Source organism: Periplaneta americana, chromosome 10 (genome assembly GCF_040183065.1).
Source record: "Periplaneta americana isolate PAMFEO1 chromosome 10, P.americana_PAMFEO1_priV1, whole genome shotgun sequence".
Taxonomy (NCBI): domain Eukaryota; kingdom Metazoa; phylum Arthropoda; class Insecta; order Blattodea; family Blattidae; genus Periplaneta; species Periplaneta americana.
In genome coordinates, this window is record NC_091126.1 from 46,679,056 (window position 1) to 46,692,204 (window position 13,149).

Below are 13,149 nucleotides of genomic sequence, written 5' to 3' on the forward strand. Positions count from 1 at the left end.
CTGCTAGACATGAAATTTTTCTTCTTGTTCGCTTCCCTAATAAAATTGTACATTACATTTCATGAATGACTCATATTCTTTATAGAACAAAATTATGTGGAATAGTTGTGTATACATAATTGTGTTATCTATGACCACTTTGAAAATATGATATTGATGACTTTGACGACAATGGAGAAATTATGGTTATGGAAACAAGCATACCTTTAGAAATCGTCACTGCTCATCTCAAGTTCTGTTTGAATGTGCTGAGGTTTGAAATTTGATTATTATAATCAGAAATGAAAATTAATTTCACACTATTACATAATGATCACTGTGTGCAATGTGTGTAGTTGCATAAAGTCTTCAATTTCATTATGACTACTTGTGTCACATTGGTTTTTATCACTCTTTTCATTGCTTGAAATAATGTTTCAGAATAGTCTTAACAAACTGATATACAATTTAGTGAAGAAGCTTAATTATTAAAAATTCTTCTGCTGATAGAATGTATCTTCGTTTTTTTTTTTTATTCGTGAATTCTGAAGTGGATGATTTACTCTCATCACAATTTTTACCGAGCTTTTCATTCAAGCATTATTTTCCTAGAAAGAAATTAATTCGAAATTTATGTTATTACTTCGTTATTTTACCCTTATAATGCATCATAGTCTTCATTTCGTGATTCTCTAATTTTTTTATTTTTTGGTACTTGCGAATAATATTATGATGAATTACATATTTTTGTTAATTGTTCTTTGAGCAGTAGTAAACCAAAACAAACCCTGTACTGGGTCAGACTACATATATCGTTATGTCTGCCTTCAATGTCATAGAATCGAAGCATACTGCACTCAAGTGATAGAAGAGTGAACTTTGTGAAGTTTGTTTACTTCCACCCATAATGTAACATACAGGTTACTTTGTCCTAAATTGATGTTTCAGCAGTTTGCAATACATAATTTTTTGAGGTGCTGTATGTACTATTGAATCAGGCCCAAGGTTTCTTTTTATAATAACTGATTGTATATTTTATATAGAGATGTTCTGAATTTGTGAAGGTAGTAACAAAGTGATGGATAAGAATCAGCTGTTGAAATATTGTTTTCCGAATTTTAATAACATAATTTGCAGCATTTTGTTTGGTAGAGTGCAGGAGGTATAACTGTCCAGTCAGATGTTACTCTAATCTGGATACAGTGTAGCAAACTAGAAGTGACGTAGAAATTATGTATAAATGTAGAGGTAATTAAAAAAATTGTCATAATTTAAAATACATTGCATCAGTACATGCTTGCTGCTACCAATGTAGCAATGTTAGTTGCACTTAGATTGTGCTTGTGGAAGCAAGATCTAAGAGATGATTTAATGAAGGTGGAGCTCTTGTTTCCTAACACCTGAGGAACAATGCAAGCAATGGAAAGAAAACAGACTTGGACGACTTTGGTTTGTTATTCCATATAGTTTGCACTAAGCTTACATTACTTTAGATTTATTAGAAATACTGGGAGTCAATTATGTAGATAATTTAATTCTTTAACACGAACTACTTGTGAGGCAAACAGCTATTTCATAAGTTTTCTGCTAGTGTTAAAGCTTGAAACTGCAATCTGTGGTGTAAACATGGCGATTAAGACTCAAGCACCAAGACTGCTTAGACACAGATTTGAATTTCACTCGAACTGGTTTTCTTTTTGTCCTCTCCCATATATACCATCTCGCTATCAACTAGATAACCACGCAGTTGATACAGTGTTGTTAATAACAGTGCACAGGAGTCCAGATGTTCATATGTGTAATTTTTTAATTCCCTTCAATTTTACATTTTATTGGATAGTTCGTGTCTTTTAGCATAGCTGTGTGTAAGCGGGAATGTTACATATCCCTATGTAATTCATAATTTAATAGAACCAGCAATAGTTGAACAACACTGATTTCGGTCTTCTCTGTATATTTTCGAAAGGACTATTAAATGATTACTTAAAACTCAAATATTCTGTTTGGAAATAATGGTCACTTCATAGATATGAGTATACTAGTTGAATTTTGATGATACATGTAATGCCGGTACTTGTTTATTCTGAACATTTTATGTTACGAATAACTTACTGGTGATTTTACAGTATAAATTCAATGTTTTCCGTACGTTTGAAACTGTTATGACCAAGTGTATTCACTATAGTATTATAGTATATATTATTAATATTGCTTTGCATGAATTTGTAACGTTATAAAACAGTATTGGGTCACCAAGTACAGTGTATGTAATTGTAAATATACAATAGTTTATGACAAATATTGAGAATTGTTTGTAAAAAATTAAATAGGTTCAGGTATGCAATTGAAAAATAATGAATTCGATAAAAGTTCGCTATTTGCTGCCTTAAATACTGGAACATAATACAAATGCAATATGTCCTATAATGCTTGGGAAACTGTTTTTTTTTTTGTCTTCAGATACTTAACTTTTCTTCATCTCTTCTTGCAAAAGAATTGAATGTAATTGATAGAACTCATATCAATCTATAACAATTTAAATATATACAGTAAACTTTGTTATTCAGCAAATATGTGGAATGACACATTCTTTATTTGAAACTTTAAATTGTCGTACAACAACAAATTTTAATGCGTCATTGTTACTCTTTCAGTATTCTACACAATATTGGGGATCTCTAGCTAAAGGCACGTAGAATGGCTTTATCACCTTTTATATCAGTTATACTTTAAATGATACTGTATGTTAATACAGTGAGTCCTAGCACTGGTCAGCTGACCAGTGGCAGGTTCCTCCCTCTATCTCTACTGCTTGCTTCTGTGAACTCACGGCACTGTGCTGGATTAAAACTTGCATACTATATTATATCGATAACATTCGTGTATTTAGCCATATAATTATTAGCAGGGTGTTATGGCCCTCTTGTTCCCCAGATCTAACACAATGTGACATTTATTTCTGGGTAACACTGTAAAATAAGTGTACACAACTAATCTTCATACTCTGGAGGTACTTAAAACATTGAAACAGAAATTCGTTCTCTTAGCACATAGAAATTGATGTATGTGATGAATAGTTCTTTTACGACAATGTGAATTACATATCATACAATTGGTAGCACTTTCAGCAGCTACTGTGAAGGGGGTACCTTGGTTGGCCTTTTGGGGGCTGGATAAGAGACAGGTTGGTGCACTTGGGCATGCTTTTACCCTTTGTGTACCCTATATGTGATGATTACTCAAGTCCAACAGATAGGCTATCCTGATAGAGCCAGGTTCTATCCACAGATGACTAGTCTGATAAACCCCAATTGAGATTGGTGAGTACCAAATGTTACTAGTACAATACATACAATAAGTAAGTTTTAATCTGGCAAAGCACAGAGTTTTGGATGCAAGCAGTGGCAGAATTGAGGATTACTTGCCACTGGTTGACTGACAGAAATATTAGGAATGCGTCCGCATCTGTGGAGTAACAGCTTGTCTGACCCGTTGGGGCAAGTTATCTGGTTGACGTTTTTTCCGATCATTTTCCTCAACCCAATATGAGTAACTATTGGTGCTGGACCCCAAACTCATTTCACCGGCATTTCATTCAGATACTAAATAACCTGAGATGTTGATACAGCGCCGTAAAAACACTAGGAATGATCTCTGGGACTCGCTCTATTTTAATATGGTAAAACACTGTACAATGTCAGTACAGCACAGCTTGAGTCTGAAATTTCCTAAAATCATTTTGTGTGTGGGAAGGTAGTTCTTAGTTCTTGCCTTCTGTGACTTGAGTAACAAATTTTTGGGTTCTGTTATCACTACTGAGTGGATTCTGACATTCTATGGAGTCAATAATGGGTGGCAGGCACTCAGTGTTAATCTTGTGTGAGATCTGTAACAAATTTTTCATGTGTCATTACCACACAGTTTCATTATACAGTATGCGCCAAAATATACAGTACTGGAACAATATGTTACTGTTATTTGTTGTTGTTAGTTATCGGGATGATAATATAAATGTTCAAAATGTGCTCCATTGCGCTGTAGACAGTGTTCATAACGATCACGCAGATTTTGAAACATATTCTGGAACATAGGTTGCTGCAGAGTCCTGGAAAAGGAGACAATCTTCTGACGTAATACAGGCACAGTTGTGGGTGGATCATTACAGTTGAAAATGTTCTCCTTTGTTTGGCGATTGATAAAATCGTCCAAGTGAATGTGACTTTCGTTGGAGAACCACACGTTGAGCAAGAAATCTGGATTCTCGTACACCATGGCCAAAAATCTTGCACAATATTCAATCCTGACACGACTATCTTTCTCCGTCAATCATTGTCCAACCTGTATTCGGTACAGAAATCCACCTAAGTCTTTAAACAATCGTCGAAGTGATGTATTGCTGATGTTTAATTTCAGGGATGTTCGTCGAAGACTTCGCTTTGGTGACTGCAACACCTGATTGAGGACACGTCCATGATTTATATTTGTGGACACAGTTACTGGCCTACCAGACCTTCCCTTCCGTTGACACAATACACTACGCGTACAACGAAATTTTGTAACGATAGCATAACTGTGTTGCTTGGTGCCGGCTGATTAAAGTGTTCATGATATTGTTGCGCCACTAACTTTAAACTTGGCCCACCTTGATAACCATTTCCGTACGAGCGAAAATAATACTCCACTATGAACACTTTTTCCTCTGTCGCGAGACCCATTGTCAGTTCCAACCACACAGCACAACGTTCGTTACACAACTAGCAATACATAATGGTGATGCAACAACACGCAGATGCACAGGCATGTGCATGCGGGCTGCGCGAAATCCAGTACTGTATATGTTGGCGCATACCGTATTTGGTGTGCATTCAGTGCATGTAGATTAATTGGGCAAATGTTTGATAGTGACTTCTAAAATATAGTTATAGGAGACATTTGTTACATGAATTAGCAGAGAGTACTAGAGTTGAAATACTGGTTGTTTCCATGGTAATGTTGCAAACTTTCAGCGATAATGGAGAGGCCAAAAGCATCAATCTGGGATGAGGAACCACCTGTTCAGAAACAAATAGACCAAAACCTTTGTTCGTAGGTTGCAGGTGGTGTAACGGAAGTAGAAAGGTTGGCAAATCTGGCAACATGTACAGTAGATATATGTCACAATGGGTTGAGAAAAGTAAACTCCATTAATGCACTGTAGATGGTGTGACTTGTGTTTCAACGTGGTTAGTCCTCAGGTATAAGTGTTTAGAATGCAGCTTGTGTTTACATGTTGAAGAATGCACTTATCTGAGTGTAATGGAGTATAGGGCTGCGGAACTTCAAGATATGGAGATATGTTTATGGAGAAGCAAATGAAAAGAGTAAGGAAGCAGAAAGGTTGTGTCGGGCCACATATCCACATAGGTGACATCCAGCTGCATTGAATTGAAAGAGAGGGGAAATGGAGGAGAAATTTTAGAAGGAACGCGAAAAGCGTCCTTGCAAAGGGATTTCGAGGCTGAAAGAAACTGAACATGTGAGCTCCAAGCCTGTTGACCAATTGTCTCACTCCAAGTTATGCTGCTCTAGAAAATTTTGAAAGGGAAAGCTGAAAGTGGGCGTAACCTCTTAGGTACCACATATGGAGGGAAGAGAGATGTGCTAAAAAGCACGACTGCAGGATGGAGAAAGAAATGGCAGTAGGTGTAGTCCTGCACATTGAAAGGAACTTTGTCCTTTCGCAGTGCAAGTGGAGTCGAGAAAACTCGCTTGTGTAACAGGTGTGATGTTCGAAGGCTAAGGCAAGGCCGCCGGAAGAAACTCCGTGAGTTCTGAGTCTGCATATTGAAAGGTACTCTGTCCTTTCGCAATGCGAGCAGAGACTAGTAACCTCGCTCATGTAATGGGTAGTAAGGGAAGTTGAGCCAGGGCATTTATGTCGAAAATTTAATTCACATTTGGGAACTTTATAAGGAAGGGCATGTAGGCACGTGGCCCATTTCTTTTAGGACTCATCCTGATATTTGTCTTAGGCCATAGGAAAACCATGGAAATACTTTAGACAGGATGAGTTGTCTCAATTTAAGAGATAACCATGTTTCCAATACTTATTGAACATTTAAGGGAAGTGAGGCAACTTCCACCACAATTCCATGACTGAGGAGAGAGATGAACTGCATGGAGTTCCAACTTTGAAGAAGCAGTGCTTGATTGCATGGCTGAGGAGAGTTCAGTAAGCAGTCAGCAGTAGCACGTGAAATGGGTATCACACACAATACTGTTTGGAAAGTATTGCAGGATCAGAAGCTGTACCTCTACCATCCACAGAAAGTTCGTGTCTTGACTCCTGATGACTTTGCACCTCGCATCATGTTCGGTCAATGTTTACTGCAATGCTGTGTGGTTACCATCACTTTTCTGTACATGTGCATTTCGCCAATGAAGCGTATTTCGTTACAGACTCTTTTAAATACATGTTATACAATTTTAGTGTCTCTGATATTTAAGAGGCCGGTCCCATTAAATTGATATTTTATGTGATTATAGACATGGATTTAGAAGAGGGAAGTAAACTCTTGTAATCTCTTCATATTGAGATAATCGATTGAGAGTATTTGCATAGATTATTTACAGATTATAAACAGGCATATGGTTCGGTAGGACATGTCTATTGCAAATCTTAAAAATTTGGAATCCCAGCCAAATGAATTTAGTTGAAATGACTCTTCATAACTCTAACTGCAAAGTTAAAATAAAATGAAATATATCTTATAATTTTGTTAGGTTGGAACTTAGACAAGGAAATGCCTTATCTATTTTATTTAGTTCATTTCTGAAAAGCAATAAGAAATATTGAGATAAACCCAAATGGAACCATTTTTAACAGAACAGTACAATATTTAGCGTTGAAAGGTGATGTTACACTTAGAACAATGAGTGAGAGAAGTGAAAAAGCATTAAGATATATTAATAAAACTGTTAGATAGTGAGTGATTTATATTGGCCTGTGAGTGATTAGTCAGCATTTAATATGAATAAATATTTTCTCCTCCTGGACATAAATCACTCCGTGACTCTTGAATACTTACATTCTATCACTTTGATATCAGTTGTGTAAGTTATGATTTAGTCCAGACTACCTTTTAAAGGGAAGGTCCTCACCATAGATTCGGTTTGTAAATGAACTTTTGTTTGGTTCATAGAGGAGGAAAGTGTGGAGTTTTGTTATTGAGAGCTCCTCCTCTTTTCTCATTTGAATCTTGTAAGAAATGCTGGCCTAGCCACTGTAAGTTTTCATACTTAAATCTGTACAAATCTCTATAATTATTTTCACAAGCCACTCTGCGAGGTTTAAACTTTTTTCTTCTGCATTGTACAACAGTCGCATACTCCACTGAATTTCACTGGTCCACTTTGAATCACCTACTGAGGTATAGCTAAGAAAGTGGGCAGTATAAATTCAATTATATGAGTGAGTGGTAACATTTATTAATATCAAATCGTGACCTGTTATCTGTTACGTGTTGTAGGGTAGTTACTCAAGGATCAAAGTTTGCTGCCAGACTGAGTGAGAGCTAAATATGTTTATTAATACTTATGAAACTTAGAACTAGGAATTCTCGAATGAAGAGTAGGAATTCAAATTATCACCACCCATTAACATAATTAAAACTTGGATCTCAGAAGACATGATTAGTTATAAATGAAAATAAAACAAAATTTATGAGAATTTCAAGATCCAAAACAAACATATTATCAAATACTTTCAGATGGACAAAGGTTTGAAGACGTTAAGAATTTTAAATAGGTTCTTTAATTACCTAAAATATTGACTTAAGTGAAGAGAGGACAAGAATTGTTATGGCAAATGTTTTTGTTCATAGAAACTTTTTATTTCTAGAACCATGAGTAGGATAGTTAAATTAACATACAAAAACAATATTGAAACCAATAATTATGTTCAGGAGTTAATTATGAACGTTGTAGGAGAGGAAAAAATGTGTTTTGAATGCTTGGCAGAGAAATATACTAAATATAAGGATTGGTAGAACAACAAGAAATATGGAAAATTAGAATTAGTAAGGAATTAACGATATTTTATAAGAATCCAGTCTTAGTATTGGGTGTCAGAAGAAAAAGAAGAAGATAGGAATGGGCAGGACATGCGTTAAGAATGACTCAGCAAACAATGGCACAAAACTTTTTGGAAGGGAAACCTGAAGGAAGGAGAAAGTTTGGAAGACAAAAATTAAAATGGTTATAGACAAGGTCGAAGAATATCTAAGACCAATGAATATTAAAAGATGACACAAGGCTTTGGATAGAACAGAATGGACAGTTGTATTAGAAGAGGTCTAAGTTCTTATAGGACCATAGAGCCAGTGAAGAAGGAAGGAAGGAAGGAAGCCTGTTTCACTAGAGTTGGAATGCTTGATAGTCAAAATAGTCATGAATGGGCCAATGTAAATCCCTGTGCTACAGTCGTGAGGAGCCATCAAGTGAGATTTGCAGTGTGTATGTGTGCGAACATACTCAGTGATCACATAATAGGCCCGTGTCTTCGATACTTGGATACACTTTTCTCGATTATATGGCTTTTATCATCCTTACGCACTTCATCCAGCACTGAGGAAAACGATAAGGAATGGCAGATTCCTGATGAGTTTGCTGTGCAACCATATGACTTCAGGAGATGAATGGGACATTGATGTTTGGATTCAAGAGAGAGAGAGAGAGAGAGAGAGACACACACACACACACACACACACACACACACCACGCACGCACGCACGCACGCACCCCCCCGCGCGTTAAACATTTCAACTGATCACAACTAACCACACACACGGACTGAGGCACTGGCATGTGCAAAATAACGATTGCAGGGATGCGACGGCTATAATTGAAAACGGAACTTACTTTAAGAACACGCCTCATACTTGAAATTGTTGTGCAGCAATTGTTAGATATAGTTATACTTAACATTATTGAAGGAATGTGTACACTCATTAATTTCTTCTGTACTGACGACGTAACCAGTTTTGCCCACTCGATTCTTAAAAACCCGATATGGTACTGTGCAGAAACCGCTAAATTGCTATACTGTCAATGTAAAGTGAAATTATTTCCCGTTGTGAGTGCTAAAAAAACCGCTAAATTCTTATATCAGCAATACAAATTTCATAAATTTTACCCGCTAAACTAACACAGAAAAACGCCAGAACTAGCGGAAAAACCGCTGAATTGGCAACACAGCACGTAACGAATGGATGCGATAAAACCCAACTCGAACTAGTGGAGGATATTTGAATCTTTACACGAATTGATGTGAACAACGAACAAATTTAAAATCAGCCAATCAGTAAGGCTTTATTGCCACTGGATTATAATGGGTTAAGACCAGATGCGTTAGAGCTTATTGCGACGTCATGCCTGCTGGATGTCAATTTGAACATCTGTTGTAAATGTAGTTTTTGTAGCTTGAAGGTAATGTAATTGTTAAATCAAAAAACGTCTTTAAGTTTTCTTATTCCACTTTAATAGAGATCCCAAAACTGTTTTGGTTTATAACTGTAGACTTCCTCGTTTTTTGACTAGGGTTCCTCATGTCAAATTGATGCTTTTGCTCCTTTCCATGATCCCTGAAAAATTTGGTACGTCATAGAAACATTCTGTATATCATGAAAAATAATTTCGTCATGTTATAGGGTACATCTTTAGAAGATGTGAGGCATGTATCCAAGAAGAGAGTTGCTACTGCCGAGATTCTACTGTAAACAAAATAAAGAGCGAGTTAAGGTACAATTTTTGCGTATTTTCTGCGAAGAATCGTCAATAATTGACTGAGTAATGAGGTCACTGTTACTTAGGTATTACCACAGTCTAGTATATACAGTCACGAAGCCTGGGATGATTTTTTGCATTTCTCGCGATAGTTGCTAGCTGCTTGGAGCGCTGTGAGTACTAGGAACAATAGACTATGCCACTGTTATCGTGATCTAATAGAGGCCGTAAGGCACAAGGTTTTTTAACTTTAATTTTCAGTTGCACCGTACGGATATTTAGATATGTTGAAATTATAGGTTATGTTTACTGTACCAGTTGCCCCTTTCTGTCTAATTTTAGTGGTCTCAAATGTCCTCTCATTCATATATAAATTATAGGTTATGTTTACTGTACCAGTACTTCAATATTCGCATTTATGCATTATAATTAAGCATAATGTCATGTATGATACCCCGCACATTCAATTTGTCTGTATTTGAATACTACAATTGAGTATTGAATTACTGTATTTATCTACTACCTAAGAGACTAAGTAACATAATCGTACGTACAGTAATTTCATAGGAGTGGTATGGTACATTTTATGTCTACAATTGAGGAAGGTACATATGCTAAATTAAAATGACAATATAAATTCTTTTTTATTAAACCTCAAAATAGCTTCCATTCTTAACTTAAAATATTGATGTGAACAGATTATGTTAACATGTAAAATTCTCTTCACATTAAAATAACACAGTTTTTTAATTATTTCTGCAACATATTATGCAACAAAAAGTAAACGGAACTTATGGACACACTACACTAAATAAAACTTAGCAATAATACGCAATAAAGTTATAATATTTCACTGAGCTCCATAGACTGAAATAGAGAACCCGAACATACATTACGATCTAGTCTAGATCGAAAAGGCATTGACTGCCGTATTTCGCATTTTTATGAAAAGTTGTGTAAACTGTGAAATGTTCGTTATCGGTTGTAATAACTGTAAATGGCTAAAATACAATAACCTGAATAATAATATGGGACAAGGAGACGTTTGTAGTACTATAAATTGTAAGAAAAAGAGGTCAGAGTTACAGTATCCTTCCGAAAGATCCAGGAGGATGAGTTTATAAAATATAATATAGGTTATACTTTATGAAAATAATAAATAAAACTTATGCAGTTCATGTTTCAATAGTGGAAGGAAGATGTTAATTTTTTCAAAAGAACACGATATCGTCTGCAAGGGAAAGGTTCTATGATGAGGCGATAGTAGCGATCCTGGTGGTTAGCAACTATCTATGGATGCATATTTATTAAGTATTGAGCTTCGTGACTATATACTAGACTGTGGTATTACTTAAAAATGTTGTAAAGTCAGGAAATAGTTTTGATGTTATCTGGATTTTCTGTATAATACTGTATACCGTAACACTTTCTAGAGTGTATTGGTTTAGGTGAGAGTGATTAATCTCCCATTGCTCATATACAGATTAACCCAGCTAGGACTATTATTTCCCAGCCCCTTGACCTTCGATTTTAGAAATCAATTTGTCAATGTGTATTATGTCTGTCTGATTTTATTGTTTTATCTCATTCTTTAGTTAATTTGTTAAGACTACATATTCTAAATCTTTGCACACCTGTTACGCATTTCTACAGTATAGCAAGAGCAATATTGTGTTTAAAGAGGATTCCTGTATTTTGAACTATATTTGAAATAAAAATTCGTGTATGTAGCATCTCCTATTTTTTCTCTTTTGTATAATACAGTATTATAATAAACTCCTGGGGAAATAATATGTCTTAAGCTGATACTATATATTACGTTACACAGTGCTGTAGTTGGGGAAAAAAAACTTTTAAGTGGAACTCACTTTTCAGTCTATTTCAGAGACCCCAGATTGCCTCATATACGTAACTTCTTTCAGTGGCTTTCGTTTTCTACATAATGTTTCATCTGCTATCTCGAAACCACGATTTTACACCGTTTGACACGAAAAATGATCGCTTTCTTGTAGTGTGAATTTGTCCTAGTGTCATTCGGGTTTACGCGCGATTCACATGGTCAAATATTACACATCGAAGATGAAGTCAAATCGTAGCAGTGACGTATGTGTATGTCACGAAATAACATATTCCCTACGAAGCCTTTATGGCTTAGAGATAGAGCTATTTCTTCTCGTTCCAAAGTCCGAGCTTCGAATCTCTCTATGTAAAACGCACGCGTGTAAACACGGCGTACACGATTATTCCTGAGCTACTCCGAGGTGGGACGTATCTCTGAATAGTGACCAATGTCAGTGTCAAAGTATGCACAGGCTTAGAAAAACGTTTTATCGCAGATACTTCATAAGTCCCAGAAAGGAGACAGTGCGCATGATCAGAGGACGTGCAACCTGGTTCACAAGAGAAGGCGTAGTTGATGTAATAAATTAGTTTTGTTTCGTTGTATATCTGATCATGCACACTGCCTCCTTTCGGGGACTTACAAAGTATCTGTGCAACGAAACTTTTTCTAAGACTCTACTCTACATACATAAGGGTGTGGATTGAACTCTTGAAGTGGAGGGCCAACACTGCTTATGAATATCAACCCATTTGTCCAGGAGAACATTTATATTCTTTGGTATTAACTTACTTCATTCATTGCGCTGAATGATCTTTTACACTCTGATGTTGAAATTGGCAGTGTGTCCGTTGTTTTAAAATTTTCAGTTACTATTAATGTGTTTCAGTTTGAGTCAATAACTCACAGAAAGCAGTTATGAGGAGTCGCTTTTCTAGCAAGCGAAAAATATCACAGTCTTCTCACACTTTTATCAAAACCAGTGATATCAATCTTAGGAGGCCAGTTCTTTGTGTTAACCAAATTCAGGTCATTTAAAAGTAAATTCATTTGTTCATCACTTAGCGAGAAAAAATTTCTATTGGTGACATTGAAAATAATTGATATTGCGTTTCTTGAGACTAACTTCAACTTGATACAACAGAGTGCATTCTCTCTCGCCTACATAGCATTATACTGCATAGAGAAAAAGAAGATGCACTGCTCACATCTCACTTCATCTTTTTGTAACATACTGTGTTTCTGTTCAATGGAAGCCTACAGTAAATTGAAATTTGCTCGAATACTGAACCCGATAAAAAAAGAACAATTGTTTTACTGATAAATATTAGCTAGAATTTAAATTGATGGTAGTCTGAAAAACTGACAGAACTAAAAAATCTTCGTTCTTCAAGCGAGCAAAAAGATTTTTTTTTTCTGTGTAAAAGTCTATTACAAGTTTTACTTTCAGTTTTCAATTATTGATTCTGGAAAATACATTGGACATTAAAGATCAGTAGGCCTATAACATTGTTTGTGTTTTTATTGTGTGCTATCAGTCACGTCTTCAGAGGGGTAGTTCTTGCCCT

The 13,149-nt window shown here is 35.8% G+C and overlaps 1 protein-coding gene across 5 annotated transcripts in view; it reads left to right on the forward strand.

Moving 5' to 3' along the window:
* LOC138707648 (serine-rich adhesin for platelets-like) overlaps positions 1-13,149 on the forward strand; it is a 164,890-nt gene that overhangs the window by 25,972 nt on the left and 125,769 nt on the right. The window contains exon 2 of one of the 5 annotated variants that reach the window (XM_069837348.1): positions 9,666-9,756. The exons of the other annotated variants lie outside the window; for them this stretch is intronic. The gene's annotated coding sequence lies outside the window, so the exon portion shown is untranslated. The remainder of the gene's footprint in view (positions 1-9,665; positions 9,757-13,149) is intronic. 5 annotated transcript variants of the gene reach the window in all.